The sequence below is a fragment of the Hipposideros armiger genome, unplaced genomic scaffold (assembly GCF_001890085.2).
Source record: "Hipposideros armiger isolate ML-2016 unplaced genomic scaffold, ASM189008v1 scaffold_67, whole genome shotgun sequence".
Classification (NCBI taxonomy): domain Eukaryota; kingdom Metazoa; phylum Chordata; class Mammalia; order Chiroptera; family Hipposideridae; genus Hipposideros; species Hipposideros armiger.
This window is the reverse complement of record NW_017731417.1, coordinates 3,150,432-3,158,577: the sequence shown is the minus strand read 5'-3', so window position 1 is coordinate 3,158,577 and position 8,146 is coordinate 3,150,432.

The following is an 8,146-nucleotide window of genomic DNA, read 5'->3' as shown; positions in this document are numbered from 1 at the left end:
GAGCATGATATCTGGAACCTAGTAAATACTTACTACAATAAATGTTAGCTATTATTATCATTGTATTAATTTCTGTTATTTTTTGTATCCCCACCGCCGTATCACAGTGCCTGGCAAAAACGTAAATGCTCAGTACATTTGTAGGAAATAAACACGTACTATCTACAGAATTTATTAATCACCTACTATCTACAGAATTTCTACTAAGTACTTGTATCAGTCAGCTAATGCCATGAAATCCTGTGTAACAAACTACCCCCAAACTCAGAGAATGACGACAGCCATCATTATTCTCACGGGGGTGGGCGGTGGTGGTGAGGGGGTCTGCAGGTCAACAGGGATAACTCTGCCCGCAATGTGTTCACTCTGGGCCAGGTTAAAGGGGCAGCAGCCACCAGGGGAAACTTTCCCCCATGGAGACAGCAGAAGCGCAGAAGGACGACTGGAAATATGCACAGCGTCTCATTGCCTAGGCTGAGAACTGGCACACTGTCGCTTCTGTCACTTCTGTCCAAAAGCCAGTCGCATGGTCAGCCTCAATGTCCTTGGGGTGGGGAAATCCACTCTGCCTCTATGAGGCTATGGCGAGTGTGGGGTATGTCATATGAGCACAGGGGAATGAAAAATTGCCATCAATCATCCTACCTGCCACCGTGCTGACCCATCAAGTCAGCCTCTAATTTGCAGTTGACCGAGGCAGGTCACTGTACCTGCCTCCAATCCGTATCCAAGAATCACTAGAAGGATGCGTCCCCACTAGGATCTTGGAAAGAAAAGGAATCTGAGACAGAAAATGAAATGCATTTTGAAGCATGTTGCAAGTATAAAATGTAAAGCATACGCAAACAGACAACAATTCCTCTTATTTTGTCCTCTGCCGTTAGGGATGTTCGTAAAAACCCTTCCTGCGTGTCTACTTTCCAGAAGCTGGAAATCAGGCTGACAATGTGTTGTTTACAAGCAAATCCCAGGGTCTGGAAGTAAGAAGAAAGCGTAGTTCAAGCCCACGGATTGTTTTTTTCATTAGGATCAAGGCTCCATTTTATCCTAACAACACCCCTCCTTTCGGGAATGTCTCTGCTTCTTGAAGGGCGTTGGGCGCAGGCTAATGGGAGTGGGGAGAGTCCAGAGGGCAGGAAGCCAAGGGCACTCACTGATAGGGCAACAGGAGCATCTGGGCCTCCAGGGGTCCCCACGGCCTGTCTGTGAAGTACCCTCCATCCTTGGAGCTTGGTCCTCTCAGGCGTCCCCGGGGGACACTGGACAGCGCTGGAAGGAGGGAAGCAGAAGTGTCGAGGCAGGGATTAGGGAAGGAAGCAAAGACTGTTTACCTCCAAGCCTGTGTTTTTCAAGGAAGTGGGGTCCAGCAGAGGAAAACGCCCTTGTGAAAACATTTCCATGAATTTATGTTGTTCATCTGGGGGACACAGCCCCTCGGTGAGGCCTCTGGGATTTAACGTGGTCAGGATGAGGCTGGCTGCCTCTGGCGGCTTGGAATCCACAGCCACCTGGTAACCAGCCTGCTGGGTCCTCGATGGAAGAACACTGGCCAGGTGGTGAGCGTACAGGTGTCACCTGGGCTCTGTTGCCAGGCAGGGCTTCTTCCTGGGACTGGGAGTGGAATTAGCTCAACACAGACCACATGCCCGAGACTCGAGAATGGTGGTCTCCTGTGGACACTCATGGAAACGTCCCCAGAAGGAGAGGACAGCAAGTATGTCCCCAAAACTTATCCTGCCAGCAGTGGGGAACTACAGCAAGGGGCCCACCAGGGCAGCGTCCCTAGGGCCAGCGTGACACACTGGAAGGCCAGACCTATACTCGCAGGAGTGGACCCAACATTTAGGCAGTGGCTTAATGGCCTTCACAAAATAGGAAATTCGCTCAGTCCCACTCACCCACATCAGCCCCACGCAATACTAGAGGTGCCTTCTTCCAGGGCCTCACCTCTCAGGCCTGCAGGGGTAGGGGAAGGGATGGGGGGCTGGAGTTATGGCCGAACCCATCAGAGGGGCGGGGTTCTGGAGGGAGCGGTGGTCCCCAGCCTTTCCCCAGACACCAGCTCCCAGTTGATGCCATCAGGCCCTCCCGCCTCACCCTCATCTCTTCTCTCCCTTTTAATCCAGCAAAAAGCTTTTACCATTTTTTCATCTGCAGTGGAGCCTGAGGATTTAGATCTTTTGCATTTCAAATGTTTATTCATGTTTTAATGTAAATGCCTAAAACTAATTCTGGGGGCTCCAGTGCACCTGAATCCTTTTCTCATCCTCCTCCCCAGCCTCATCAGACTAACGTGGTAGGATGGGATTTGCATGTTAGTGTGTGTTTTTAAGAGAAAAGAAAAACAACAACAACAACAAAAGGGTTTTTGAGACCTTAAACTGTTGTTTTAGTCTTTTAAATTTTGGATGGTTTCCATGGTAACTGGTAAGTTTGCTGCTTTGTTCTCTCCAATTTTCTAAAGAAGCCAAGACAGCTCTCGGTAGCTTCTGTAGATAGTAGGTGATTAATAAATGGATCAAAGTCTGGGCGTCCTGGCGTGGGAGGAGTCTCAGTGGTAAGGAGCTGCCCCTGAGATGCCATCACTGATGGCTGGGAAGGCCCCCATGTTGACCCCACTCCCCCTGCCACATCTCCCCGAGGCTCGGGTCTATCCCATCGGGGACCAAGAAGTCCGTGTGCATGCTAGAAGCCCAGGTCAATCCCCTGCAGGCTGCAGGAGGCGTGGGGGTGGGGGAGAGGTCATGGGGACGGTCTGCCTCTGCCTTCCCAGGCCTTCCAGGGCTTTCCAGGGGTGCCTATCTGCATACTCAGACACCCCCACTGCCTGGGCTTCAGGAGAGCCATCTTGGGCTCTTCCTCCTGGGAGCCAGGCCAGAGTCACCCTCACTGTGTCGTGGGCTTGGCTGGTTCTCCGACTTTAGCCCCCGGGGGGGGGGGGCTCTGTTGAATCTGAGCCAATGTGGTGCTCAGAATTTCTGCTCCTCATTGCAGCCTCTCCTGGGGGTGAGCCTCCTTCTTGCCTAAGTCCCTGGAGTCCCAGTTACTATAATTTCTGCTTTAGGCACTTTCCCCTCACTTCTAGAATCTCGCTTGTCAGTTGTGGGTCGTACTACACAGAGTTATGAACCCAGCAGGGAGCCTGGCAGGAGACGGAGGGGCCCTCAAACAGGAGAGTTGGGGCTATTTACAGGGTGTAGGCAGGGTTAAGGACTCCAACACAGGGTATGGAAGCACCCAGGGCTGGACACAGCACCAGCGCCTAGGCCTTTGGGACAAGGGGACAGGGGGGAAGTTCCTCAGAAAGAGAGCAGGAGCTGGAGGAAAGGGCTGTCCCCCGACCCCTTCACAGCCACTGGGACACAGCCACTGCCGACACGTGGCCCAGCAGCTACCCTTCAGGCTCTGTGGTCCCTCCTGTTGGCCAACCTCAACCAGAAGCCAGCTGGCAGGGGGCCCACTGAGGCACTACAGACAGATCTGCCTCATTCCGTGCCCTGGGCAGGGCAGAGGAGGGTGGAGATAGGTCTGGGGGTAAATGAACAGCCAGCAGGCCCCCAGGCCCCCCACCGCCTACCCAGGTCAGAGGACTCCTCCACGCCCTGCATCAGGGCCTCTTAGCCAGTCCCCAAACCTCTCCCCAATCTGCTTAGAATCAAAACACTCCCAAGGTGTCCTTGAGGCCTTGTTGCAGCTGTGACCACCACCCAGCCCATCTTGAGGGAGCATTTGCCAGCACCCCACAGCTCCTGTAGCCCAGGCAGGGCTGGGTGCCCAGTGGCTGCCCTCCAGGAGAGCTGAGTGGGCCACGTGATTCTCAGGCCCCTGAGGCCTGCTGGCACCCGAGCCCCGAGGCCACCTTCCACAGGCTGCTTCCCTCCCTGATCCCCTCCATTCTAAGCAGATCTCCTTCCCTCTTTTCAGCCTCCTTCAGCAGAAGCTTACCAAGTGCCAGCTCTGAGCCTTGTCCTGCACTGGGCTCTGTGAAGAAGAGACCATGAGACAAGCCCTGGTCTCGAGGAAGCTCTCAGCCTAGTGTGTTGGGGTGGGCAGGGGGGAGGGATAAAGTTTAACTGGGTTAAGGCGCCCCCACACACACCCAGGAGACGGATTTCATTAAAGTGCACCTGTATGTTTGTCAGCTGGCCAATCAGGTGGACCCATGTGATGTCTGAACCTGGAAGACCTGGCCAAGGATGGGTTAGTTATGGGAGCTGACGGAAGGCAGGCCTCCAGAATGGCCATGGGGCAGAGCCTGAGGGGAACACTGAGCCAGGTAGGCCGTTTCACCTGTGGGGGCCCTGACTAGGAGGTAACCTGTGGCTTGCTGGGGTAGAAGGTGCCGGTTGGGCATTGGGAGGCCTGAGTTCTGCCTTGGTCTTACCACCCTCTCCACGTGTTTGGTTGGTTCTCCTCCTCCGTTTGGGACCAGATCCTTCACCTGTTAAGTGGAGAGCCTGGACAGTCACTCAGGGTGCCTTCCCAGGTCCAAATGTCAGGAAAACCAACCTCAGCCCAACCCCTAGGCCTCCTCCCCACCCTGCTGGGGTGGGGTTTTCTCCCTGCAGATGTGTTGGGCAGGAGAGGCGGGCAGGGTGGAACCGCAGACACCTGCTGTGACACCCGGGGCCAGGAGGCTTGCAGGCCCGTCCAGAGCAGGTGAGAATTCAGGATGTGAGTGGGTTTTCCCCTGCAGCTTCTCAGGCGGTAGCCAAGGGACACATCAGCACGCTGGCAGAGTGCCACCTGAGTCAGCCCAGCTCTGGCCTCATTTGAGGAAAACTAACTGCAGGAAGTCAGGAAGTCTGGTGCTGGGCAGGGTGTGCATGTGTGTGTGTGTATGTGTGTGTGTGTGTGTGTGTGTGTGTGTGTGCGCGCGCGCGTGTGTGTGTGCATGTGTGTGTGTGTGTGCGCGCGTGCACGCATGTGTGTGTACATGTGCACCCTTATAAGTGTCTACGAATCATGAGTGTTCACAGGTGTGCAACACTGACATTCATCTGATGCACACCTGATACATGCCATTACGGTCCTAAGAGTCTTAAAGTATTTTAAAATGTCCTTACCTGCTGGTGAAAAGCCACTGCCCCAAACAGCCCCTGAGTGCTCTCTTGTTGCCCTAGACCCCTGGACCTCCCCACGAGCTTCCAACTGAAGGGTTAACTCCTGACCCTGCTCCATTGGAGGACGGATAGTGTTCGGTTGGTGGAGAGAAAGGTGACCCTACCTGTTGTCAATATCTTGAGCATCAGCCTGCATGTGTGTGCACATTGGTATGTAGGTTTATACCTACAAACAAATGCATGGGTTGGTTTTTCAGAGAGCCCGTACATCACCTTTACATAGCAGTTCTATAAAAAGTGTCCCCGTCCATTACTTAAGAGGAAGGAGTCTGAAGTTTGGGGGCAAGTATTCAGCCCAGCTCAGCTCAGGGGTCCAGGTGGGGAAAGTAGCCCAGAGAAGCTGAAAACCTGCCTACAGCACTCAGCCAGAAAAGGAGCCAGGGTTTGGACCCAGGCAATCTGGACCACAGTAGGCCCGGAGTCTGACTGGTCCAAGGGGGTCCGGGAACCAGCAGCAGCAACTTCCTAGCCGTTAAGCTCCTCAGCGCACACTGGGGAGGGGGTAGCACAGGGGCGACGGGCTCCATTCAGCAGGTGAGGTCCAAGAAGTCCTCGTGGCAGAGCCAGGACTCAAACCTGGAATTCTGAGGCCAATGGCTGGACTCTTAGCACTGCCCCCCAAAGATAGCAAGATGGGCACAGGGACCCCAGGGCACAGCTGCGTCTTCTTCTCACTTGTGATATGTGCACCACACACACCAGGGGACCATTTTCATAGGTCACTGAAAGACGCATTAAGAAGCATGCATGCATCACTGGCCAAAACAAGGGAACCACCCAAATGTCCATCAACAGACGAATGAATGAGCAAATTGTGGTCTATCCATGCAATGGAATGTTATTCCGCCATAAAAAGGAACAAGGCACTGATATATGGTACAGTGTAGACCAGTGGTTCTCAACTTTCCTAATGCCGCGAACCCTTAATACAGTTCCTCATGTTGTGGTGACCCCCAACCATAAAATTATTTTCTTTGCTACTCTATAACTGTAATTTTGCTACTGTTATGAATCGTCATGTAAATATCTTTTTGTTTTCTGATGGTCTTAGGCAACCCCTGTGAAAGGGTCGTTCGACCCCCAAAGGGGTCGCGACCCACAGGTTGACTACCACTGGTGTAAATGAACCTTGAAAACTTTACACTAAATGAAAGAGACCAGACATGATAATAGGTCACATATTGTATGATTCCATTTATATGAAATACCCAGAATCAATAAATCCATAGAGACAGAACACATATTGGTGGTTGCCAGGGGCTGGGTGGAGGGGACCGGGAAGTGGCTGCTTAATACATTCAGGATACAAATTTTTCTTTTGGATCATGAAAACGTTTTGGAACTAGGTAGAGGTGGTAGTTATACAATATAGTGAATGTACTAAATGCCACTGAATTGTATACTTTAAAATGGTTGATCTTAGGTTATGAGAATTTTACTGCCTTTAAAAAAGAAAAAAACAAGGGAGAAGTAGGGGGCCGGCTGAGTGGCACATTGGTTAGGAGTTGGCTTGGGACGCCAGCCCTGAGCAGCAGGGCGCCGGTTCGGATCCCACATGAGGGCCAGTGACGCTGCGCCCTCTACAGCTAAGATGGTGAACAACAGCTCTACCTGGAGCTGGGCTGCCGTGAATCGTGAGTGACTGCCTCACCCGGGAAGAGCGCAGTGATAATACCAACATGGGCCAGTGAAGCAACATCCTCTACAACTAGACAGAACAAAAGGACAGCAACTTGTCTGTTCCCCATCTTCGATCCCCCACCGCTGTTCCTCTCCCCCAATTCCTCAATCAAATCTTTTTTCAAAAAAAGGGGGGGGGGAAGTAGGCAGTTACAGTGTGATATATATAATTTTTTTTATAGGATGTTACATAAATGCCTGTTAAATTCCTGGGAGCCCATCTTGCCAGCCTGAATTTTCCATATCCTAATTACATGATGCAGAATGTTGATACGTTTTCATCAAAGCCAAGCATAGGAACGTAGACCAGAACAGAGCCCAGTGGCAATCTACTAGAGACCTCGCACCACATGGGAGTTAACACCGGACACATTTTTGGAGTACAGTCATACCTCCATGCCAGGCCCTGTGGATTCAGACATGAGTAAGAAAGTCTTTTCACTCAAGCAACTCACCATTGAATGGGGTGGGTTGCATGTGAGGGGACCCATGAGCAAGTTGGTTTTGCCAGAACATAACGTGGCAGGGAAGGCAACTGGAGAGGTAAGCATAGCAGCTCATGGAAGCCCTTGAAGAGTGTGTTAACGAGGCTGGACTTTCCCCTGGACAAGAGGAAAGGAACACTCACCTTCAGGGTGTAAGCAGGAGTGGCACAGTGAGATCTGCATTTTATGCAGATTAGTGTGGCAAGTGTGTGATGGATAGATTTAAGGGGCATAAGCCAGAGGCAGGTAGACCAATTAGACGGCAGTAGCCATCAACCAAGAGAGATAGAGGTAGACGGTAACAGGATCAAGGAAACAGGTCAGGCCCAGGGGGGTGTTTAAAAAGTAAACTGTCAGGATCACCTTTAATCACAGTTATCTCAAGGATTAAATAAGATGGTAGGGAAGAAACATGGCGTTTAGTAAATGCTCAATGGGCAAAATGAGGACAAGGATTGAGGTGGCATTGCAGGGTGGTTAAGAGCATAATCTCTGCAGCCAGTTTTCCTGGATTCAAATCCTAGCTCTCAGCTTCCTGGCTGTGGGACCTCGGGCAAGTGTTGGAGCTTCTCTGCCACAGGTTCGCTCCTGGAAAATGGAACTGGTAACTATTTCATGGGGCTGTTGCAAAGCTTTTACAAGTGACTACGTGTCAAGGGTTTAGACCAATGTTTGGCCCAGACTAAGTGCTATGTTAAGTGTTGGTTAAAATAATATAATCAATATTGCATGAAGGGGAAGGAAGGAAGGAATTATAAATGACTCCCACGTTTCTAGCTTGGGTGACGAGTGGATGGCAACACCGCTGAAGTGGGAAACTTTTATCCCTTCTGCGCAATGTTCCCTTTCTGAGACCTC